Here is a 26940-nt window from a genome sequence, read left to right on the forward strand (position 1 = left end):
AAGATAAAGGTAAGTTCCATTTATAACTTAAAGCCGTATTATTTCTGTGATGCAGAGGGAATCCCGGAATCCAGTCATGTAATTGGAGTCAATTACAGTATAATTCAGATGCCACGTAAAATGTCCGATTTGATAGATAGATGGATGAATAAATCAAAATATAGCTGTGCAGCAAATTAAATCGCGATGTGCGTCTGTGAATATACAGCGCAAAAAGGCTGCCGCTTGCTCATTAACCAACTACCCCCCCCCCCCCCCACACACACACACACACACACACACACACACACACACACACACAGCGGCACAGATGATTATTTTGTCCTCCAGGTTCGTGTGCCGCCCCCCATAGAATCCCTCCCGGCGCCCTCCCAACTTCATCCCTTATCGTCTCCGCTCGCCCATCCTCTAGAAAAACGCTTTATTTAGATTATTTTTGTTTTCCTCCAAGTTCGTGTGCCGCCCCCCACGTGACATGAAAAAGTGCCGCCCCGGGCGGCTGCCCCGTTCGCCCATGCCTAAAACCGCCACTGCATGATGGTCATGGTTTTTAAAGCGTCTGCTGTCTCATTCACTATGTGAAGACGTGAACACATGAACATATCCAGAGCTACTCTCAAGAGAACACTTAATGATCATTTTATAATTTTATTTAAAAGAATAATCATCAAATACACTAACTGAAAACTCATAGGTGTTTAGTACAAGTGGACACATTCTCTCACCTCAGCGGTCAAGATTGAGCCCTGAAAATCTCAACATGCTTACATTTCTTCATCATAATCTGACCTGAAAAAAAGCAAAGAAATGCATGCTGCTATGATAATCTCAGGAAAATATTAACAAACATGACCCTGCACATATTGCTCTCCCATATATGCTGTTAAAGAGGAAGGACAGTTTGATTTATTCTTGTCTAATATAAAGAGAAATAACTTATTCCTTATTTTGTTCAAATGGGAGATGCGCAGCTTTATTTTATTTATTTTTCCCCCAAAAGTTAGACTCATACTTCCATAAGTTTTTTTTATTTTCATTAAAAAAAAGTTTGTTACAATAAACCATGTTCATCCAAAAACCATATCTCTTTTTATTCATTTAAGGGTCATTGTAGCTGATGATTATACTAATAATAATGATAGTTTAATACCGTATACCACGAAACCGTGATATTTTCTGAGACGATTATCATACCGTGAAAATCTCATACCGTTACAACCCTAATCCCCACCTTCAGATCAGATCACTAAGACCAATTAATCTGACTCCATTAAATTATGCTGCTGTTTGTAATAGGGTCAGTGGTGGCCTAATGGATAGGGAAGTGCACTTGTAATCGAAAGGTGCCACTGAAGTACCCTGAGCAAGGTACCACCCCCAAGCACTGCTCTCCTCTGCAATGTCATGGTGTCATATAGGTTAAATGCAGAGTACACATTTTGTTGTTGTGCACTGTGTGCTGTGGTGTGTCAATGACAACTAATCACTTCACTTATATGCCATGCACTACGAGGCATCACAGAAAATATTTAAAAAGTATGACACAAAAGGAATTGTATTACTGATTAATGAATAGTTTGTTTCCAAGTTATAAATAATATAATAACCGATACATTAGATGTTAAAAGTTATAACACCCATAAACAATGACAACTGTATTACATGAAATGGTTGCCAATTGTTAAATGGTTTCCAAATTTGCGACTAAGAGAGCCCATGCGGCAATCAATCAAATGAGTCAATCAATATATAAACAAACAAACAAATACGGAGGAACAAAACATAAAACATGCACCTCTGAGTCTCTGATTTCCGATCGGGCACTTGTGTGCTCCAGATGTGGTAGTCCCCAGCAGTCATCACTGCACACTGGTAGATCTCCTGTCATACATATCAGACCATGCATGAAAATATTAACCAAATAAGTGTTTCACCACATTTCTGTGATACTGAGCCATCTTATGAAGCATATAACACTTTCTTAGGGTGGCTGAAGGTTGGTATACATTTAGCTGCAGATCAAGTACCCACTGCAAACATACATAAGTATACATATTCTAAAAAACATGGATGTGTTAAGGTTTTTATTAAGTTGTACAACCAGGCCCTCAAAAAATATATATTGTCTTCATACCAGGGGATGCTGCAGTTGTCATACCATGAGCTGGTGCTGCTGTTGTTGTTTGTGCTTGTTCGGCTGGTGCTTCAGCTGGTGCTGCAAAAAAGCACATTTTAAACCAAATGATTTAGAATGAGTTAAATCGGTTGTACTGCATGCATTTCTCATCAACGCTATGCTGTCTAGCATTTCTGACAGATTTGTAAGTTATAGCTTTATGATCTTTCAAATTGCAAAATAAACATGAGGAATCACCTACAATTAAAAGACAAATATAACTTCACGGCACCGGACAGCAAAATTACATAAACATGACATAAACATGACATTACCACTAATAATTTAGAATGAGGGTGGAATACATACCCAAAACTGTCTGACCATTGGACTTTAACTGTATGTCCACTCCTTTGCCCAATCTCTTCTTCATGCTTTCTATGGTTCTTGAATTTCTAGCATTGTTGTAGTGACACAAAATATTTCGCATCAAAAAGACATGCGATGAGGGAGTCATCATGTTGAGAAAATGATTGTTTTTCCTCATTCCAGCAAAGAGCTGTTCAGCACACGGGCTGTTGATCCAACCACGTAACTCTGGGACCAGTTCCACCTTTCGCAAGACATCCCTGGCATCTTTTGAGTTTGCCTCATGAAATCTATCATAAAGAGCATAATGCTCAGACGATCCAGTTATAGGGTGGCCATTTTCATCAGGAACTGGCTTCTTGGTGACTAGCCATGGCAAGCTCACTTTTATCTGTCCAGTAGTGGCACATCTGATGTTATCTTCAGTAGGCTCAAGTAACCTACCCCCATGAGGTTTGAAGGGTAATGATTCTGGATCTCTTAGGTTGGTATGTGTTGCCAACCCTCTCGCAAAATCATATAATACAATGTTTGGAAAATGTTTCATCGACAATAAAAGGTCAGCAAAGTCCCGGGGGCTCTCAGCCCTTATGTTGAACTTAACACCATACACCACAGCACAAGGACAGGTGACCACAGCCCATCCACCTGTTTAAGGAAACTGTAAATCAGAGTGCAACCATTCCAAGTAATGAAACTAAGAACTGTCTGTAAAAACGGTCTCTCAGTAATAGAACACAACTTACCAGAAGCTCCCCAGATCTGTGAAAACACCTTATCATAACTCGCTCTGTTCTTCATTTCTTGTTGAAGTCTCGTTACCAGGTCCATCCGTGAGCCTTTGGGGTCTATGCCACACTGTCGGCACAGAGCACGCACAGCTTCCATCTATAATGAACATTAGTATAGTTGGTCTGGCGTGGTTCAAAAACACGCATCTTTGACAAAACTGACAAAAATTGACTTAAGTTCAGTACCTTGAGCTTAAGAAGTTCATCAGTCAGTCGGTCCTCTGTGAGGTTAAACTCAGATTCCTCCTTTGCACTACAAGCAGAATACACTTCTTTGTATTCAGTGTTGAGTACAACATCCCTATCTCTTGTGTGAGGACCAATCCACGGAGCCCAACTATGGTAACTGGGATGGACGACAAATGGGTTTGACTTGTTGCCTTTAAATGATGTTAGAAAATATTATTAACATAACAGTACATTATTCCACGATAAACAAAGTAAATGCTAGAATACTGTCATCCCACCTAGAACATTGTGCGGACTGTACTTACTTGGGACCAACCCACGGCTGATCATTTCAAGGGAAACCATCTCCCAGAAATTTTCAACACTTACCTTTCCATCAAAAGTCTGAGATGGTTCCTCAATGCTGCTCACTAAGGAAAGCAAGACTTAAGTAAGCATGTTCCAAACAGTCATAGCTGGATATGTGGTGCTTGAAACAATGTAAGACTAAGAAAATGAATAAATGTGTTCACTTACCAGGCATGCTAAAAACGCCCTTCTCATGAAGGTCCATCACAACAGATACTGGATGATAACCACACGATACACAAGCATATGTGTAACCGAGGTCTGACAGTGCTTCAAAGCTTAAATAAGCCTGCAGGACCCTTTCCCTGGATGGATAGGTTTTACCAGAGGTCTTCTCCAACACATCCATGGCACTCCCTACTGCCTGATGAGTCTGTGAAATTGATGTATGACATTTAAAGGCTTTACAATATATTATTTTGATAAAGTATTCGTAATTGTTTTAAATGATTAAAACAACAGAACATGGTTCCTACCTGAAGTGTATTGCGTAGAAAATGGCACATGTATATGGACAGAAGTGTGTGGTCATCGAAATTGTGGACACCATCAGTCCACTCCTGGTATCGATATGCCATACCACACCTGTAGCACCATTTTCTGTACACTGAAATTCCTAATGGACACAAGCACCAGTAAATGTTACACATTTATCTTTCACCATTTTACACTGTGACATGTCTCTATACTTTGCACAGTACTAAAAGCCAGTGTATGAAATTATCTCAGTAAGCATACAAGTGTGAATTGCTGGGAAGGAGGCTAAGCTGCTGATAGTGGAAGTCATGGCTACACTGACATTTACAGTACATGTAGTGAGTAATGAAATGTTAAAATATCGATAATAAATATTTAAATAAAGAGAGAACATACCTTCTATGACATCAGTGATTGTTAGGATTTTAGCCTTAGATGTAATCAGCACAGGTTCGCTTAGAGGAGTGGGCTCTAAACATTCTGAGCAAAAGGTTTCTGATGGTATGAAGTGCACAGGGAAATGAATGGTCTTGACCACGTCTGAGGGGAAAATCGCAGGCAGTTTCTTCTTATGAAAAATGTATTGAACCATCCGCGACAGATTTTTGCCTTCAGGTGAGTATGGAGCTCCTTCTTCTAGGTCAAAACTTTCCATGTCAATTGGAAAATGTTCTGTGATGTTCTCCTCCACACTTCTGGTTTTTCTGAAGAGTGCCTGGTCTGTTTCAAATAAATGCCACTTGGCAACATATTTAGGTATGCATGACTGCCTTGGGTTCGCGCAAGGACAATGCCATGAAATGATTTTAGAATTGTACCTTACCACCACTCTGCCAAGCCGGCTGTAATAGGAGATAGTTGACTCGTATACAGAAATGTGCTTTTTGTAGGGGGGTCCACACACAGTCACCAGACAGGACAACGGGACTCCTGCATCATTTGCTTCTCTCTGACGTACCAAACACCTTTCCTTTTTGTCTTCCCCAAACCACTTGTCATGTACCATCACCTGCAAAACATCCTCTGTAAGTGATGGAGTGTCCATTCTGGCTGGAGGGCAGTACACGAGGGACTGAATGTGGTGGCACTCAAATGGACGAAGGTTTGACCTCTCTGCAAACTCTGCATTAATTCTGCAGATATCCAGCTCACACATTGTTTTTTGTTCAGGACCCCATGTCCTTTTAATGACACGTACTGGTGTGCTGGGTGCTATAAAAGACTTTGCTACTGCAAACACTCCATTTGTGTAATCAACACACTGAGCACTGAGGTGGTTCTGTGCCGTAATGTCCATTTTGATGGGAGTGTGACGTCTTCGAAGATGTATCCGTAGGTTCCGTCTATTAAGGATTAGGCCACAGCTAGTACACTTCACTGTTTTCTGCTTTCTTTGGGTGAGAGGGTGGTAGTGCTGGTGCTGCTGAGGAGCCAGGATCAGAGGAACATGAAGAAAGTGAGGGGTGGAGGATGGGGACTGGGGGAGGGGGACATGCAGCTTCAGAAGCAGTAAAGGAGGGAGCAGGAGAGGCGGGAGGTGACTGATGCGCTTCCGTTGTGGTTGGCTTGGTTTCACTGATGCATTGGGATACATGATGTTTAAACTGGTCTTTGCGTATTATTGTTTGGCTGCAATAAAGACAATGAAAGTGTCCTGTGGGTCTGCAATAATTGTTGCATTTGCTGATGAAGAAACCTGCAAGACGGCAACATGAAGACCAAAGCTATCAACAGAAAAGAAAGGTATACACAGAACGGGACTGGGGGAGTGAGGTCAGGAGTAGCTGATCAGAAAGTTACAGTGTCAAACAAAACACAAACATAGGTAAATTAGCTTACCAATATTCACATGACTTCAGGGACTCCCACTAAGGAACTCCACATCATTTTGTCTATCTTGATTGTAAGAAGTGCATTCTACATTTAAGCATGTGTATGTTTTAAAACCACCAAAATCAATAGACCAATAAACATCATTAGGAATTACCTCTATGCTGTACTGCATGTCTCACGTGGCTCTGAATGTGTGTTGTAAATTTGAATTGTTGGTCAGTTGCATAAGTGCAGCATGGGCATCTGAACACACCGTCTAGGCAAAACCTTGTTGCATCAGGACTGGCCTGTAAATGCGTTGGATGCTTTAAAACATAAACAATAAAACATTGTGTAAACTTACTGTTACTCTGAGGTGCACGCTCATTCTAACAACATAACATGCATGCAGAAGTAATGCAGCTTGTAAGGTTATCAGGCTGTGATATCGATAAAATATCTTATAGAGCATTCATATCATCAGCATTAACTTGAGTATCCTGAGCATCATAATATAGCCTAAACATCTGCATAATTAACAATCATAATATACTATTTTTACATAAATACCATTGAGGTTGTTGGTGTAATTTAATAATATATCGGTCACATACTCCATAACTCTTAATAAAACAATTCGGTCATCATAATCAGAAAAACTCAAAAGCACCTGTCGTAGTCTGTTTTCTACATATGCATTTGTGATAAATATTTTGCAATATTGTCATATAATTTTTAGGACATAAGGCCCAGACCTGCGGTCCCTGAAACAAAAGAGAAACAACCTAGCAGCAAAACGTACCGTCTGCGTTTTCTAGTGTTACGCCCTAAAACAAAACATATATACATGATTTATTTATTCAAATTTCATTTTAGTCTATTCAATGTGTTACCCTTCTCATGTTCTGAATCTAAGGGCATTTCAAGTCCGGAAATTTTAACTAGAGACACAATATTTAAGTAGAGGCATACCCAAGCGAAACAAGAGAAAGTGTGAAACAAGCACAACTACTTTAGCCCAAGTTTTTAAAAATGAGAAAAAGCCGTAATCAGTTTAACAGTTTTATTTCAATGTCAAAGAGAAAAAAAAACACTTCACCAAAGGCGAAGATCCATCCATAGCGGCTCTGGGTCCCGTCAGTGTAGCACAAAGCTAGCGTGATCTAGGCTGCCATTATCCAAGGAGCAGGGCCAGGCGCGTGCCACCCGTTTGAACAATGCGGGCGAAATAACTGCCTTATGGGATGCGAAGCTTGCGCATGCGCAGTGACGCAGACGCGCCTTTCAAAATGGCGGCGGCAGCAACACACGCGAAAGATCGATCTCCTGTATTTTCTTAGTTTTATTCTAAACAAGATGCCCCGATTTCATTTAAATACATTTAATAGCTGTAGGAACTAGTGAGCGGTATTTAGCAACATGCTATGTTAGAATAATGCCATCAAACGTGTCTGTTAAGCATATCACAGCGGACATACACGGAGGAAACATGGGGTAGAATCAAACAGGCCACAGGCTTTGAGATAGGCTGGCTCCCCAAGCTATTGCCCCCATTTAGCCCGAATGTCATAGACCTGCCCCGCCCCACATCCTGACAAAGATGTATTTAGTTGTATTTTGTTATCAGGGTGATCGTCCGTTCGCAGGCCACTTTGGCCATGTGGTGTAGTCATAAACCGTCGCGGATGTTTACCCGAAACCGGGGCATCAAACAAAGAATAAGGATTCCTTAGACAACCCATTTCAAAATATGGCAGCAACAAACGGAGTGCCCAGTTATTTCAAATAAACCATGACCTTTTTTTAAAGTATTGAAGCACTTTTCTACCAATGTGAATAATAAACATTTTAGACAAAAAAAATCAACGAATAACGCTGGCAATTCGTTGTCAAAATGAGCGTACGGCATTAGCCCAGAAGAGGGGTGGCAATTTGCATATGTGAAAGCCTATGTGAATGAGACACAGGTCCCAAACTTTTAACTAGAGACACAATATTTAAGTAGAGGCATACCCAAGCGAAACAAGAGAAAGTGTGAAACAAGCACAACTATTTTAGCGGTGAGGGTAAAATGCGGACCGTTTACAAACAGCGGATTCCGTGTTTAATAGTGTTGAGGCAATGTTTTCTAGCCATTTAAGAAAGGCAGCAAAGGTTTTTTTTTATACCTTTAAACATTAACAAAAACCGCTAATGTCTTTTCTTTAAAATTTTCAAGTCTATTTCTGTCTGGTTTTTCGCGATAAGTTGCGTGAACGCCTGAGTTAGTGTGTTTTTGGGGCTTGGATACACATCGAGGTCCTGACAGAAATAATTATGTCTGCTTTCACAAACCTAAAGTTAAACTTTAAAGCCCATCGGCGTGTGTGTGTGTGTGTGTGTGTGTGTGCTTGTGCACATGAGCACAAGCACATGGTTCAATGTAACTGTAGCAGCTTATTCCATTCATTCATTGTGCACATACACACATACACTCACCTAAAGGATTATTAGGAACACCATACTAATATGGTGTTTGACCCCCTTTCGCCTTCAGAACTGCCTTAATTCTACGTGGCATTGATTCAACAAGGTGCTGAAAGCATTCTTTAGAAATGTTGGCCCATATTGATAGGATAGCATCTTGCAGTTGATGGAGATTTGTGGGATGCACATCCAGGGCACGAAGCTCCCGTTCCAACACATCCCGAAGATGCTCTATTGGGTTGAGATCTGGTGACTGTTGGGGCCATTGTAGTACAGTGAACTCACTGTCATGTTCAAGAAATCAATTTGAAATGATTCGAGCTTTGTGACATGGTGCATTATCCTGCTGGAAGTAGCCATCAGAGGATGGGTACATGGTGGTCATAAAGGGATGGACATGGTCAGAAACAATGCTCAGGTAGGCCGTGGCATTTAAACGATGCCCAATTGGCACTAAGGGGCCTAAAGTGTGCCAAGAAAACATCCCCCACACCATTACACCACCACCAGCAGCCTGCACAGTGGTAACAAGGCATGATGGATCCATGTTCTCATTCTGTTTACGCCAAATTCTGACTCTACCATTTGAATGTCTCAACAGAAATCGAGACTCATCAGACCAGGCAACATTTTTCCAGTCTTCAACTGTCCAATTTTGGTGAGCTCGTGCAAATTGTAGCCTCTTTTTCCTATTTGTAGTGGAGATGAGTGGTACCCGGTGGGGTCTTCTGCTGTTGTAGCCCATCCGCCTCAAGGTTGTGCGTGTTGTGGCTTCACAAATGCTTTGCTGCATACCTCGGTTGTAACGAGTGGTTATTTCAGCCAAAGTTGCTCTTCTATCAGCTTGAATCAGTCGGACCATTCTCCTCTGACCTCTAGCATCAACAAGGCATTTTCGCCCAACGGGACTGCCGCATACTGGATGTTTTTCCCTTTGCACACCATTCTTTGTAAACCCTAGAAATGGTTGTGCGTGAAAATCCCAGTAACTGAGCAGATTGTGAAATACTCAGACCGGCCCGTCTGGCACCAACAACTATGCCACGCTCAAAATTGCTTAAATCACCTTTCTTTCCCATTCTGACATTCAGTTTGGAGTTCAGGAGATTGTCTTGACCAGGACCACACCCCTAAATGCATTGAAGCAACTGCCATGTGATTGGTTGATTAGATAATTGCATTAATGAGAAATTGAACAGGTGTTCCTAATAATCCTTTAGGTGAGCATATATGCTATGTCTAGATCTCCTGGGGAAATCAAGAGTGTTGCCCACAAACATTGTTCAGCTTTTGGCCTAACATGGTCCTTGCGTGTTTTAAAGTTGCGTGAAGTGGAGTGAGGAGCATTCTGAACATCAAACTATTTTAAGATAAATTGTCTGTAACAGGAAATTTAGTTTCTCAATTTATTTCTTATATATTATTTTGTTAATTATTGAGTTCAAAGTTTTGTAGTAAATGGTGATATTGTCATCAATTTGGTGATAATGCGAGCCAAACATTTCTCGAAAATGACATTTGCATACAGTAAGTAAAACATTCTGAAATCATATTTCTATTTTATTCTGCTGCTGCTTACATGTTTACATCTCTGTCTCTCTCGCTCTCTCTCTCCAGGACAGTGAAAGTAGGACTATTTACCCTTGTTTATGTAGCTGTAGGATGGCCATAATATAGTTTCAATCCGATATCGATGTAATGCTTGTCTGTGATGATTGGTTAACATATTGATTGGTGTATTAATATAGCCGGAAAGTAATAAAACCCATTGCAATCAAGTATACAGTGCCTTATAAAAGTATTCAGTTATCATAATTTTACTCAATTACAAAGGATAGTTAAACGTTTTCCAAATGAGCATTTTATTGCATTTCCAAAGGCACTGTAACTTATTTCTGTGCCAACATTAAAATTAAATAAACTTATGATTTAATGTCGATATGAGATGACAAATTATTCACAAATGATACAGAGGTGCCACTCATTTCCACATACAGTAACTCATCACAATTGGGTGCCACTGTGCTTTTTAATGAAAAGCTGATAAAACTTAAAATGTGGTTCGGTCATGTGTGTAGTCTGTGTGTAGACAAGGAAACAGAGGCATAGTAGCTGTTATTTTTTTATTCCAAAGTCATCCAATTTGCTATTTTCCTTACATACCCACCCATTCACTCACTCACTCACTGACCCACCCACCCATTCACACACCCAAGTCTTCCGTAAGGTGTTTGCAGAACTCGCTGCAGAACCCAGGCTGTGTGAAGTTCCCCTCGTCTTCCACGCCCAATGTAGCCTATGGGACAATAAATAATAAGCAAGCATACTTAGTATCAAAACAGAGCAACAATGTTTTTCATTGCATACTTTCAAGAAAATATTCAGGACCTGACACACAATAAATTGTTCTGGTGACTTTCTTTTTGCAACCACTGACTTCAGCAACAATTGTCAACATTCTTACACAGTATGCATACCTGGTAAGCTGTTCTTATAAGTCTCTAGACAGTGCTGGCAGCATTCCAGGCGATACAATCGTCGGAATTGTGCTTGATAGGCCGCACTGTACAGTTTCCATGGGACTACACCTGTAGGTTTCAAATTTAAGAATGATTCATTAGAGTAAAATCCCTTGTTAATGGGAATACAAACATCCTAACTCAAAGGGTATTCAAATATCATAATATGTTTTATACCTACTGTCAAGCCACTGAAAATGCGCTCGGGCACGGAATGTTTCCCTTCCGACTAAGTCCCAAAAAAAGGTGACAAACAAGTGACAGCTTTAAAAAAGCTTTGTCACCCTCGAACAGGACTACTTCTAAAAGGATATCCTCCAGGACGTCGAGGGGGATCTGTGAAAGAAATCATACAAGCACGCAAATATTATTTTACAATAGTTCTGTAATATAACAAAAACAGACAAAAATAGCATGACTTCTACATTCCAACTCCAACTGCTTAAAATGAAGCTCATTGTTTTCACATTTTTGTAGGGTACAGCACAGTAAGCACAGAGAAAAAAAGAGAAAAACAGCAGGTTCAGCTGTAAGATCAGCTACATAAATACCTGTTCAATGGAGATGGAACCCATTCCTCCTCCTCTACCATCTGTGCTTTCAACACATTGAATTTTCCTAAAAGAAATTATATTGTCACAACTATTGTAAAACTATGACATATTGTAATGGTATCACATAGAGTTGACTCCACCTGAGGGCACAGGTGTAAAACAATTTGATCACGTTGGGCACCAGACCTGGAAAAAGGCAGTCATGATACTACCAGCTTGTCAGACTGAAAGGCTTATATGCATATGGGTCAGAACAATGCATCAGAGTGATAAATATTACAGCATCAACTTTGTAAGGTGTATCAATCCCCACTAGGGTTGTAACGGTATACCGGTATGGCGGTTTATTGTGATATTGACATGTACGATTATCATATCATGCACATTTGCCTATCCGCGGTTTGGAAAAAAAAAAAAGAAACCAGATCTCACCTGCGCTGCTGTGTATATGCAACTTCTTTCCGCTTTACTGCTTAGACTCCACCCATAAATGCACAGCGGCGAAAATGTCCGATAGTGGCTGCAAATTCTAATCTCTATTTCCCGCCGAAAAAAAAATTAAAATCTGCAGTATGGGAATATTTTGGGTATCCGAAAAATGATCGTGGGGTGGATATCCAGTTTGCAAGAAATGTGGACGAACAGTGGCCGCAAAAGGAGGAAATACGTCGAACATGTTCTCCCATATTCGCGAACACCATCCCTCCGTGAAGATAAAGGTAAGTTCCATTTATAACTTAAAGCCGTATTATTTCTGTGATGCAGAGGGAATCCCGGAATCCAGTCATGTAATTGGAGTCAATTACAGTATAATTCAGATGCCACGTAAAATGTCCGATTTGATAGATAGATGGATGAATAAATCAAAATATAGCTGTGCAGCAAATTAAATCGCGATGTGCGTCTGTGAATATACAGCGCAAAAAGGCTGCCGCTTGCTCATTAACCAACTACCCCCCCCCCCCCCCCCACACACACACACACAGCGGCACAGATGATTATTTTGTCCTCCAGGTTCGTGTGCCGCCCCCCATAGAATCCCTCCCGGCGCCCTCCCAACTTCATCCCTTATCGTCTCCGCTCGCCCATCCTCTAGAAAAACGCTTTATTTAGATTATTTTTGTTTTCCTCCAAGTTCGTGTGCCGCCCCCCACGTGACATGAAAAAGTGCCGCCCCGGGCGGCTGCCCCGTTCGCCCATGCCTAAAACCGCCACTGCATGATGGTCATGGTTTTTAAAGCGTCTGCTGTCTCATTCACTATGTGAAGACGTGAACACATGAACATATCCAGAGCTACTCTCAAGAGAACACTTAATGATCATTTTATAATTTTATTTAAAAGAATAATCATCAAATACACTAACTGAAAACTCATAGGTGTTTAGTACAAGTGGACACATTCTCTCACCTCAGCGGTCAAGATTGAGCCCTGAAAATCTCAACATGCTTACATTTCTTCATCATAATCTGACCTGAAAAAAAGCAAAGAAATGCATGCTGCTATGATAATCTCAGGAAAATATTAACAAACATGACCCTGCACATATTGCTCTCCCATATATGCTGTTAAAGAGGAAGGACAGTTTGATTTATTCTTGTCTAATATAAAGAGAAATAACTTATTCCTTATTTTGTTCAAATGGGAGATGCGCAGCTTTATTTTATTTATTTTTCCCCCAAAAGTTAGACTCATACTTCCATAAGTTTTTTTTATTTTCATTAAAAAAAAGTTTGTTACAATAAACCATGTTCATCCAAAAACCATATCTCTTTTTATTCATTTAAGGGTCATTGTAGCTGATGATTATACTAATAATAATGATAGTTTAATACCGTATACCACGAAACCGTGATATTTTCTGAGACGATTATCATACCGTGAAAATCTCATACCGTTACAACCCTAATCCCCACCTTCAGATCAGATCACTAAGACCAATTAATCTGACTCCATTAAATTATGCTGCTGTTTGTAATAGGGTCAGTGGTGGCCTAATGGATAGGGAAGTGCACTTGTAATCGAAAGGTGCCACTGAAGTACCCTGAGCAAGGTACCACCCCCAAGCACTGCTCTCCTCTGCAATGTCATGGTGTCATATAGGTTAAATGCAGAGTACACATTTTGTTGTTGTGCACTGTGTGCTGTGGTGTGTCAATGACAACTAATCACTTCACTTATATGCCATGCACTACGAGGCATCACAGAAAATATTTAAAAAGTATGACACAAAAGGAATTGTATTACTGATTAATGAATAGTTTGTTTCCAAGTTATAAATAATATAATAACCGATACATTAGATGTTAAAAGTTATAACACCCATAAACAATGACAACTGTATTACATGAAATGGTTGCCAATTGTTAAATGGTTTCCAAATTTGCGACTAAGAGAGCCCATGCGGCAATCAATCAAATGAGTCAATCAATATATAAACAAACAAACAAATACGGAGGAACAAAACATAAAACATGCACCTCTGAGTCTCTGATTTCCGATCGGGCACTTGTGTGCTCCAGATGTGGTAGTCCCCAGCAGTCATCACTGCACACTGGTAGATCTCCTGTCATACATATCAGACCATGCATGAAAATATTAACCAAATAAGTGTTTCACCACATTTCTGTGATACTGAGCCATCTTATGAAGCATATAACACTTTCTTAGGGTGGCTGAAGGTTGGTATACATTTAGCTGCAGATCAAGTACCCACTGCAAACATACATAAGTATACATATTCTAAAAAACATGGATGTGTTAAGGTTTTTATTAAGTTGTACAACCAGGCCCTCAAAAAATATATATTGTCTTCATACCAGGGGATGCTGCAGTTGTCATACCATGAGCTGGTGCTGCTGTTGTTGTTTGTGCTTGTTCGGCTGGTGCTTCAGCTGGTGCTGCAAAAAAGCACATTTTAAACCAAATGATTTAGAATGAGTTAAATCGGTTGTACTGCATGCATTTCTCATCAACGCTATGCTGTCTAGCATTTCTGACAGATTTGTAAGTTATAGCTTTATGATCTTTCAAATTGCAAAATAAACATGAGGAATCACCTACAATTAAAAGACAAATATAACTTCACGGCACCGGACAGCAAAATTACATAAACATGACATAAACATGACATTACCACTAATAATTTAGAATGAGGGTGGAATACATACCCAAAACTGTCTGACCATTGGAATTTAACTGTATGTCCACTCCTTTGCCCAATCTCTTCTTCATGCTTTCTATGGTTCTTGAATTTCTAGCATTGTTGTAGTGACACAAAATATTTCGCATCAAAAAGACATGCGATGAGGGAGTCATCATGTTGAGAAAATGATTGTTTTTCCTCATTCCAGCAAAGAGCTGTTCAGCACACGGGCTGTTGATCCAACCACGTAACTCTGGGACCAGTTCCACCTTTCGCAAGACATCCCTGGCATCTTTTGAGTTTGCCTCATGAAATCTATCATAAAGAGCATAATGCTCAGACGATCCAGTTATAGGGTGGCCATTTTCATCAGGAACTGGCTTCTTGGTGACTAGCCATGGCAAGCTCACTTTTATCTGTCCAGTAGTGGCACATCTGATGTTATCTTCAGTAGGCTCAAGTAACCTACCCCCATGAGGTTTGAAGGGTAATGATTCTGGATCTCTTAGGTTGGTATGTGTTGCCAACCCTCTCGCAAAATCATATAATACAATGTTTGGAAAATGTTTCATCGACAATAAAAGGTCAGCAAAGTCCCGGGGGCTCTCAGCCCTTATGTTGAACTTAACACCATACACCACAGCACAAGGACAGGTGACCACAGCCCATCCACCTGTTTAAGGAAACTGTAAATCAGAGTGCAACCATTCCAAGTAATGAAACTAAGAACTGTCTGTAAAAACGGTCTCTCAGTAATAGAACACAACTTACCAGAAGCTCCCCAGATCTGTGAAAACACCTTATCATAACTCGCTCTGTTCTTCATTTCTTGTTGAAGTCTCGTTACCAGGTCCATCCGTGAGCCTTTGGGGTCTATGCCACACTGTCGGCACAGAGCACGCACAGCTTCCATCTATAATGAACATTAGTATAGTTGGTCTGGCGTGGTTCAAAAACACACATCTTTGACAAAACTGACAAAAATTGACTTAAGTTCAGTACCTTGAGCTTAAGAAGTTCATCAGTCAGTCGGTCCTCTGTGAGGTTAAACTCAGATTCCTCCTTTGCACTACAAGCAGAATACACTTCTTTGTATTCAGTGTTGAGTACAACATCCCTATCTCTTGTGTGAGGACCAATCCACGGAGCCCAACTATGGTAACTGGGATGGACGACAAATGGGTTTGACTTGTTGCCTTTAAATGATGTTAGAAAATATTATTAACATAACAGTACATTATTCCACGATAAACAAAGTAAATGCTAGAATACTGTCATCCCACCTAGAACATTGTGCGGACTGTACTTACTTGGGACCAACCCACGGCTGATCATTTCAAGGGAAACCATCTCCCAGAAATTTTCAACACTTACCTTTCCATCAAAAGTCTGAGATGGTTCCTCAATGCTGCTCACTAAGGAAAGCAAGACTTAAGTAAGCATGTTCCAAACAGTCATAGCTGGATATGTGGTGCTTGAAACAATGTAAGACTAAGAAAATGAATAAATGTGTTCACTTACCAGGCATGCTAAAAACGCCCTTCTCATGAAGGTCCATCACAACAGATACTGGATGATAACCACACGATACACAAGCATATGTGTAACCGAGGTCTGACAGTGCTTCAAAGCTTAAATAAGCCTGCAGGACCCTTTCCCTGGATGGATAGGTTTTACCAGAGGTCTTCTCCAACACATCCATGGCACTCCCTACTGCCTGATGAGTCTGTGAAATTGATGTATGACATTTAAAGGCTTTACAATATATTATTTTGATAAAGTATTCGTAATTGTTTTAAATGATTAAAACAACAGAACATGGTTCCTACCTGAAGTGTATTGCGTAGAAAATGGCACATGTATATGGACAGAAGTGTGTGGTCATCGAAATTGTGGACACCATCAGTCCACTCCTGGTATCGATATGCCATACCACACCTGTAGCACCATTTTCTGTACACTGAAATTCCTAATGGACACAAGCACCAGTAAATGTTACACATTTATCTTTCACCATTTTACACTGTGACATGTCTCTATACTTTGCACAGTACTAAAAGCCAGTGTATGAAATTATCTCAGTAAGCATACAAGTGTGAATTGCTGGGAAGGAGGCTAAGCTGCTGATAGTGGAAGTCATGGCTACACTGACATTTACAGTACATGTAGTGAGTAATGAAATGTTAAAATATCGATAATAAATATTTAAATAAAGAGAGAACATACCTTCTATGACATCAGTGATTGTTAGGATTTTAGCCTTAGATGTAATCAGCACAGGTTCGCTTAGAGGAGTGGGCTCTAAACATTCTGAGCAAAAGGTTTCTGATGGTATGAAGTGCACAGGGAAATGAATGGTCTTGACCACGTCTGAGGGGAAAATCGCAGGCAGTTTCTTCTTATGAAAAATGTATTGAACCATCGCGACAGATTTTTGCCTTCAGGTGAGTATGGAGCTCCTTCTTCTAGGTCAAAACTTTCCATGTCAATTGGAAAATGTTCTGTGATGTTCTCCTCCACACTTCTGGTTTTTCTGAAGAGTGCCTGGTCTGTTTCAAATAAATGCCACTTGGCAACATATTTAGGTATGCATGACTGCCTTGGGTTCGCGCAAGGACAATGCCATGAAATGATTTTAGAATTGTACCTTACCACCACTCTGCCAAGCCGGCTGTAATAGGAGATAGTTGACTCGTATACAGAAATGTGCTTTTTGTAGGGGGGTCCACACACAGTCACCAGACAGGACAACGGGACTCCTGCATCATTTGCTTCTCTCTGACGTACCAAACACCTTTCCTTTTTGTCTTCCCCAAACCACTTGTCATGTACCATCACCTGCAAAACATCCTCTGTAAGTGATGGAGTGTCCATTCTGGCTGGAGGGCAGTACACGAGGGACTGAATGTGGTGGCACTCAAATGGACGAAGGTTTGACCTCTCTGCAAACTCTGCATTAATTCTGCAGATATCCAGCTCACACATTGTTTTTTGTTCAGGACCCCATGTCCTTTTAATGACACGTACTGGTGTGCTGGGTGCTATAAAAGACTTTGCTACTGCAAACACTCCATTTGTGTAATCAACACACTGAGCACTGAGGTGGTTCTGTGCCGTAATGTCCATTTTGATGGGAGTGTGACGTCTTCGAAGATGTATCCGTAGGTTCCGTCTATTAAGGATTAGGCCACAGCTAGTACACTTCACTGTTTTCTGCTTTCTTTGGGTGAGAGGGTGGTAGTGCTGGTGCTGCTGAGGAGCCAGGATCAGAGGAACATGAAGAAAGTGAGGGGTGGAGGATGGGGACTGGGGGAGGGGGACATGCAGCTTCAGAAGCAGTAAAGGAGGGAGCAGGAGAGGCGGGAGGTGACTGATGCGCTTCCGTTGTGGTTGGCTTGGTTTCACTGATGCATTGGGATACATGATGTTTAAACTGGTCTTTGCGTATTATTGTTTGGCTGCAATAAAGACAATGAAAGTGTCCTGTGGGTCTGCAATAATTGTTGCATTTGCTGATGAAGAAACCTGCAAGACGGCAACATGAAGACCAAAGCTATCAACAGAAAAGAAAGGTATACACAGAACGGGACTGGGGGAGTGAGGTCAGGAGTAGCTGATCAGAAAGTTACAGTGTCAAACAAAACACAAACATAGGTAAATTAGCTTACCAATATTCACATGACTTCAGGGACTCCCACTAAGGAACTCCACATCATTTTGTCTATCTTGATTGTAAGAAGTGCATTCTACATTTAAGCATGTGTATGTTTTAAAACCACCAAAATCAATAGACCAATAAACATCATTAGGAATTACCTCTATGCTGTACTGCATGTCTCACGTGGCTCTGAATGTGTGTTGTAAATTTGAATTGTTGGTCAGTTGCATAAGTGCAGCATGGGCATCTGAACACACCGTCTAGGCAAAACCTTGTTGCATCAGGACTGGCCTGTAAATGCGTTGGATGCTTTAAAACATAAACAATAAAACATTGTGTAAACTTACTGTTACTCTGAGGTGCACGCTCATTCTAACAACATAACATGCATGCAGAAGTAATGCAGCTTGTAAGGTTATCAGGCTGTGATATCGATAAAATATCTTATAGAGCATTCATATCATCAGCATTAACTTGAGTATCCTGAGCATCATAATATAGCCTAAACATCTGCATAATTAACAATCATAATATACTATTTTTACATAAATACCATTGAGGTTGTTGGTGTAATTTAATAATATATCGGTCACATACTCCATAACTCTTAATAAAACAATTCGGTCATCATAATCAGAAAAACTCAAAAGCACCTGTCGTAGTCTGTTTTCTACATATGCATTTGTGATAAATATTTTGCAATATTGTCATATAATTTTTAGGACATAAGGCCCAGACCTGCGGTCCCTGAAACAAAAGAGAAACAACCTAGCAGCAAAACGTACCGTCTGCGTTTTCTAGTGTTACGCCCTAAAACAAAACATATATACATGATTTATTTATTCAAATTTCATTTTAGTCTATTCAATGTGTTACCCTTCTCATGTTCTGAATCTAAGGGCATTTCAAGTCCGGAAATTTTAACTAGAGACACAATATTTAAGTAGAGGCATACCCAATTTCATTTTAGTCTATTCAATGTGTTACCCTTCTCATGTTCTGAATCTAAGGGCATTTCAAGTCCGGAAATTTTAACTAGAGACACAATATTTAAGTAGAGGCATACCCAAGCGAAACAAGAGAAAGTGTGAAACAAGCACAACTACTTTAGCCCAAGTTTTTAAAAATGAGAAAAAGCCGTAATCAGTTTAACAGTTTTATTTCAATGTCAAAGAGAAAAAAAAACACTTCACCAAAGGCGAAGATCCATCCATAGCGGCTCTGGGTCCCGTCAGCGTAGCACAAAGCTAGCGTGATCTAGGCTGCCATTATCCAAGGAGCAGGGCCAGGCGCGTGCCACCCGTTTGAACAATGCGGGCGAAATAACTGCCTTATGGGATGCGAAGCTTGCGCATGCGCAGTGACGCAGACGCGCCTTTCAAAATGGCGGCGGCAGCAACACACGCGAAAGATCGATCTCCTGTATTTTCTTAGTTTTATTCTAAACAAGATGCCCCGATTTCATTTAAATACATTTAATAGCTGTAGGAACTAGTGAGCGGTATTTAGCAACATGCTATGTTAGAATAATGCCATCAAACGTGTCTGTTAAGCATATCACAGCGGACATACACGGAGGAAACATGGGGTAGAATCAAACAGGCCACAGGCTTTGAGATAGGCTGGCTCCCCAAGCTATTGCCCCCATTTAGCCCGAATGTCATAGACCTCTCCCCCCCCCCACATCCTGACAAAGATGTATTTAGTTGTATTTTGTTATCAGGGTGATCGTCCGTTCGCAGGCCACTTTGGCCATGTGGTGTAGTCATAAACCGTCGCGGATGTTTACCCGAAACCGGGGCATCAAACAAAGAATAAGGATTCCTTAGACAACCCATTTCAAAATATGGCAGCAACAAACGGAGTGCCCAGTTATTTCAAATAAACCATGACCTTTTTTTTAAAGTATTGAAGCACTTTTCTACCAATGTGAATAATAAACATTTTAGACAAAAAAAAATCAACGAATAACGCTGGTAATTCGTTGTCAAAATGAGCGTACGGCATTAGCCCAGAAGAGGGGTGGCAATTTGCATATGTGAAAGCCTATGTGAATGAGACACAGGTCCAAAACTTTTAACTAGAGACACAATATTTAAGTAGAGGCATACCCAAGCGAAACAAGAGAAAGTGTGAAACAAGCACAACTACTTTAGCCCAAGTTTTTAAAAATGAGAAAAAGCCGTAATCAGTTTAACAGTTTTATTTCAATGTCAAAGAGAAAAAAAAACACTTCACCAAAGGCGAAGATCCATCCATAGCGGCTCTGGGTCCCGTCAGCGTAGCACAAAGCTAGCGTGATCTAGGCTGCCATTATCCAAGGAGCAGGGCCAGGCGCGTGCCACCCGTTTGAACAATGCGGGCGAAATAACTGCCTTATGGGATGCGAAGCTTGCGCATGCGCAGTGACGCAGACGCGCCTTTCAAAATGGCGGCGGCAGCAACACACGCGAAAGATCGATCTCCTGTATTTTCTTAGTTTTATTCTAAACAAGATGCCCCGATTTCATTTAAATACATTTAATAGCTGTAGGAACTAGTGAGCGGTATTTAGCAACATGCTATGTTAGAATAATGCCATCAAACGTGTCTGTTAAGCATATCACAGCGGACATACACGGAGGAAACATGGGGTAGAATCAAACAGGCCACAGGCTTTGAGATAGGCTGGCTCCCCAAGCTATTGCCCCCATTTAGCCCGAATGTCATAGACCTCCCCCCCCCCCCACATCCTGACAAAGATGTATTTAGTTGTATTTTGTTATCAGGGTGATCGTCCGTTCGCAGGCCACTTTGGCCATGTGGTGTAGTCATAAACCGTCGCGGATGTTTACCCGAAACCGGGGCATCAAACAAAGAATAAGGATTCGTTAGACAACCCATTTCAAAATATGGCAGCAACAAACGGAGTGCCCAGTTATTTCAAATAAACCATGACCTTTTTTTAAAGTATTGAAGCACTTTTCTACCAATGTGAATAATAAACATTTTAGACAAAAAAAATCAACGAATAACGCTGGTAATTCGTTGTCAAAATGAGCGTACGGCATTAGCCCAGAAGAGGGGTGGCAATTTGCATATGTGAAAGCCTATGTGAATGAGACACAGGTCCAAAACTTTTAACTAGAGACACAATATTTAAGTAGAGGCATACCCAAGCGAAACAAGAGAAAGTGTGAAACAAGCACAACTACTTTAGCCCAAGTTTTTAAAAATGAGAAAAAGCCGTAATCAGTTTAACAGTTTTATTTCAATGTCAAAGAGAAAAAAAAACACTTCACCAAAGGCGAAGATCCATCCAAAGCGGCTCTGGGTCCCGTCAGCGTAGCACAAAGCTAGCGTGATCTAGGCTGCCATTATCCAAGGAGCAGGCCCAGGCGCGTGCCACCCGTTTGAACAATGCGGGCGAAATAACTGCCTTATGGGATGCGAAGCTTGCGCATGCGCAGTGACGCAGACGCGCCTTTCAAAATGGCGGCGGCAGCAACACACGCGAAAGATCGATCTCCTGTATTTTCTTAGTTTTATTCTAAACAAGATGCCCCGATTTCATTTAAATACATTTAATAGCTGTAGGAACTAGTGAGCGGTATTTAGCAACATGCTATGTTAGAATAATGCCATCAAACGTGTCTGTTAAGCATATCACAGCGGACATACACGGAGGAAACATGGGGTAGAATCAAACAGGCCACAGGCTTTGAGATAGGCTGGCTCCCCAAGCTATTGCCCCCATTTAGCCCGAATGTCATAGACCTCCCCCCCCCCCCACATCCTGACAAAGATGTATTTAGTTGTATTTTGTTATCAGGGTGATCGTCCGTTCGCAGGCCACTTTGGCCATGTGGTGTAGTCATAAACCGTCGCGGATGTTTACCCGAAACCGGGGCATCAAACAAAGAATAAGGATTCCTTAGACAACCCATTTCAAAATATGGCAGCAACAAACGGAGTGCCCAGTTATTTCAAATAAACCATGACCTTTTTTTAAAGTATTGAAGCACTTTTCTACCAATGTGAATAATAAACATTTTAGACAAAAAAAATCAACGAATAACGCTGGTAATTCGTTGTCAAAATGAGCGTACGGCATTAGCCCAGAAGAGGGGTGGCAATTTGCATATGTGAAAGCCTATGTGAATGAGACACAGGTCCAAAACTTTTAACTAGAGACACAATATTTAAGTAGAGGCATACCCAAGCGAAACAAGAGAAAGTGTGAAACAAGCACAACTACTTTAGCCCAAGTTTTTAAAAATGAGAAAAAGCCGTAATCAGTTTAACAGTTTTATTTCAATGTCAAAGAGAAAAAAAAACACTTCACCAAAGGCGAAGATCCATCCATAGCGGCTCTGGGTCCCGTCAGTGTAGCACAAAGCTAGCGTGATCTAGGCTGCCATTATCCAAGGAGCAGGGCCAGGCGCGTGCCACCCGTTTGAACAATGCGGGCGAAATAACTGCCTTATGGGATGCGAAGCTTGCGCATGCGCAGTGACGCAGACGCGCCTTTCAAAATGGCGGCGGCAGCAACACACGCGAAAGATCGATCTCCTGTATTTTCTTAGTTTTATTCTAAACAAGATGCCCCGATTTCATTTAAATACATTTAATAGCTGTAGGAACTAGTGAGCGGTATTTAGCAACATGCTATGTTAGAATAATGCCATCAAACGTGTCTGTTAAGCATATCACAGCGGACATACACGGAGGAAACATGGGGTAGAATCAAACAGGCCACAGGCTTTGAGATAGGCTGGCTCCCCAAGCTATTGCCCCCATTTAGCCCGAATGTCATAGACCTGCCCCGCCCCACATCCTGACAAAGATGTATTTAGTTGTATTTTGTTATCAGGGTGATCGTCCGTTCGCAGGCCACTTTGGCCATGTGGTGTAGTCATAAACCGTCGCGGATGTTTACCCGAAACCGGGGCATCAAACAAAGAATAAGGATTCCTTAGACAACCCATTTCAAAATATGGCAGCAACAAACGGAGTGCCCAGTTATTTCAAATAAACCATGACCTTTTTTTAAAGTATTGAAGCACTTTTCTACCAATGTGAATAATAAACATTTTAGACAAAAAAAATCAACGAATAACGCTGGCAATTCGTTGTCAAAATGAGCGTACGGCATTAGCCCAGAAGAGGGGTGGCAATTTGCATATGTGAAAGCCTATGTGAATGAGACACAGGTCCCAAACTTTTAACTAGAGACACAATATTTAAGTAGAGGCATACCCAAGCGAAACAAGAGAAAGTGTGAAACAAGCACAACTATTTTAGCGGTGAGGGTAAAATGCGGACCGTTTACAAACAGCGGATTCCGTGTTTAATAGTGTTGAGGCAATGTTTTCTAGCCATTTAAGAAAGGCAGCAAAGGTTTTTTTTTATACCTTTAAACATTAACAAAAACCGCTAATGTCTTTTCTTTAAAATTTTCAAGTCTATTTCTGTCTGGTTTTTCGCGATAAGTTGCGTGAACGCCTGAGTTAGTGTGTTTTTGGGGCTTGGATACACATCGAGGTCCTGACAGAAATAATTATGTCTGCTTTCACAAACCTAAAGTTAAACTTTAAAGCCCATCGGCGTGTGTGTGTGTGTGTGTGTGTGTGTGCTTGTGCACATGAGCACAAGCACATGGTTCAATGTAACTGTAGCAGCTTATTCCATTCATTCATTGTGCACATACACACATACACTCACCTAAAGGATTATTAGGAACACCATACTAATATGGTGTTTGACCCCCTTTCGCCTTCAGAACTGCCTTAATTCTACGTGGCATTGATTCAACAAGGTGCTGAAAGCATTCTTTAGAAATGTTGGCCCATATTGATAGGATAGCATCTTGCAGTTGATGGAGATTTGTGGGATGCACATCCAGGGCACGAAGCTCCCGTTCCAACACATCCCGAAGATGCTCTATTGGGTTGAGATCTGGTGACTGTTGGGGCCATTGTAGTACAGTGAACTCACTGTCATGTTCAAGAAATCAATTTGAAATGATTCGAGCTTTGTGACATGGTGCATTATCCTGCTGGAAGTAGCCATCAGAGGATGGGTACATGGTGGTCATAAAGGGATGGACATGGTCAGAAACAATGCTCAGGTAGGCCGTGGCATTTAAACGATGCCCAATTGGCACTAAGGGGCCTAAAGTGTGCCAAGAAAACATCCCCCACACCATTACACCACCACCAGCAGCCTGCACAGTGGTAACAAGGCATGATGGATCCATGTTCTCATTCTGTTTACGCCAAATTCTGACTCTACCATTTGAATGTCTCAACAGAAATCGAGACTCATCAGACCAGGCAACATTTTTCCAGTCTTCAACTGTCCAATTTTGGTGAGCTCGTGCAAATTGTAGCCTCTTTTTCCTATTTGTAGTGGAGATGAGTGGTACCCGGTGGGGTCTTCTGCTGTTGTAGCCCATCCGCCTCAAGGTTGTGCGTGTTGTGGCTTCACAAATGCTTTGCTGCATACCTCGGTTGTAACGAGTGGTTATTTCAGCCAAAGTTGCTCTTCTATCAGCTTGAATCAGTCGGACCATTCTCCTCTGACCTCTAGCATCAACAAGGCATTTTCGCCCAACGGGACTGCCGCATACTGGATGTTTTTCCCTTTGCACACCATTCTTTGTAAACCCTAGAAATGGTTGTGCGTGAAAATCCCAGTAACTGAGCAGATTGTGAAATACTCAGACCGGCCCGTCTGGCACCAACAACTATGCCACGCTCAAAATTGCTTAAATCACCTTTCTTTCCCATTCTGACATTCAGTTTGGAGTTCAGGAGATTGTCTTGACCAGGACCACACCCCTAAATGCATTGAAGCAACTGCCATGTGATTGGTTGATTAGATAATTGCATTAATGAGAAATTGAACAGGTGTTCCTAATAATCCTTTAGGTGAGCATATATGCTATGTCTAGATCTCCTGGGGAAATCAAGAGTGTTGCCCACAAACATTGTTCAGCTTTTGGCCTAACATGGTCCTTGCTTGTTTTAAAGTTGCGTGAAGTGGAGTGAGGAGCATTCTGAACATCAAACTATTTTAAGATAAATTGTCTGTAACAGGAAATTTAGTTTCTCAATTTATTTCTTATATATTATTTTGTTAATTATTGAGTTCAAAGTTTTGTAGTAAATGGTGATATTGTCATCAATTTGGTGATAATGCGAGCCAAACATTTCTCGAAAATGACATTTGCATACAGTAAGTAAAACATTCTGAAATCATATTTCTATTTTATTCTGCTGCTGCTTACATGTTTACATCTCTGTCTCTCTCGCTCTCTCTCTCCAGGACAGTGAAAGTAGGACTATTTACCCTTGTTTATGTAGCTGTAGGATGGCCATAATATAGTTTCAATCCGATATCGATGTAATGCTTGTCTGTGATGATTGGTTAACATATTGATTGGTGTATTAATATAGCCGGAAAGTAATAAAACCCATTGCAATCAAGTATACAGTGCCTTATAAAAGTATTCAGTTATCATAATTTTACTCAATTACAAAGGATAGTTAAACGTTTTCCAAATGAGCATTTTATTGCATTTCCAAAGGCACTGTAACTTATTTCTGTGCCAACATTAAAATTAAATAAACTTATGATTTAATGTCGATATGAGATGACAAATTATTCACAAATGATACAGAGGTGCCACTCATTTCCACATACAGTAACTCATCACAATTGGGTGCCACTGTGCTTTTTAATGAAAAGCTGATAAAACTTAAAATGTGGTTCGGTCATGTGTGTAGTCTGTGTGTAGACAAGGAAACAGAGGCATAGTAGCTGTTATTTTTTTATTCCAAAGTCATCCAATTTGCTATTTTCCTTACATACCCACCCATTCACTCACTCACTCACTGACCCACCCACCCATTCACACACCCAAGTCTTCCGTAAGGTGTTTGCAGAACTCGCTGCAGAACCCAGGCTGTGTGAAGTTCCCCTCGTCTTCCACGCCCAATGTAGCCTATGGGACAATAAATAATAAGCAAGCATACTTAGTATCAAAACAGAGCAACAATGTTTTTCATTGCATACTTTCAAGAAAATATTCAGGACCTGACACACAATAAATTGTTCTGGTGACTTTCTTTTTGCAACCACTGACTTCAGCAACAATTGTCAACATTCTTACACAGTATGCATACCTGGTAAGCTGTTCTTATAAGTCTCTAGACAGTGCTGGCAGCATTCCAGGCGATACAATCGTCGGAATTGTGCTTGATAGGCCGCACTGTACAGTTTCCATGGAACTACACCTGTAGGTTTCAAATTTAAGAATGATTCATTAGAGTAAAATCCCTTGTTAATGGGAATACAAACATCCTAACTCAAAGGGTATTCAAATATCATAATATGTTTTATACCTACTGTCAAGCCACTGAAAATGCGCTCGGGCACGGAATGTTTCCCTTCCGACTAAGTCCCAAAAAAAGGTGACAAACAAGTGACAGCTTTAAAAAAGCTTTGTCACCCT

The 26940-nt window shown here is 40.9% G+C and overlaps 2 long non-coding RNA genes across 2 annotated transcripts; both read right to left on the reverse strand.

The window, feature by feature from the left end:
* Positions 1-389: 389 nt before the first annotated feature.
* On the reverse strand, positions 390-3119 carry LOC140578259 (uncharacterized). The gene is made up of 4 exons (XR_011982357.1): positions 2486-3119; positions 2135-2215; positions 1796-1881; positions 390-789 (listed from the first exon to the last, which is right to left on the reverse strand). It is a non-coding gene; the product is annotated as an uncharacterized lncRNA (long non-coding RNA).
* A 9603-nt stretch (positions 3120-12722) lies between these two features.
* On the reverse strand, positions 12723-14531 carry LOC140578240 (uncharacterized). The gene is made up of 3 exons (XR_011982340.1): positions 14460-14531; positions 14121-14206; positions 12723-13114 (listed from the first exon to the last, which is right to left on the reverse strand). It is a non-coding gene; the product is annotated as an uncharacterized lncRNA (long non-coding RNA).
* Between the last annotated feature and the right edge of the window lie 12409 nt (positions 14532-26940).

This window comes from Paramormyrops kingsleyae, chromosome 13, assembly GCF_048594095.1.
Source record: "Paramormyrops kingsleyae isolate MSU_618 chromosome 13, PKINGS_0.4, whole genome shotgun sequence".
Classification (NCBI taxonomy): Eukaryota; Metazoa; Chordata; class Actinopteri; order Osteoglossiformes; family Mormyridae; genus Paramormyrops; species Paramormyrops kingsleyae.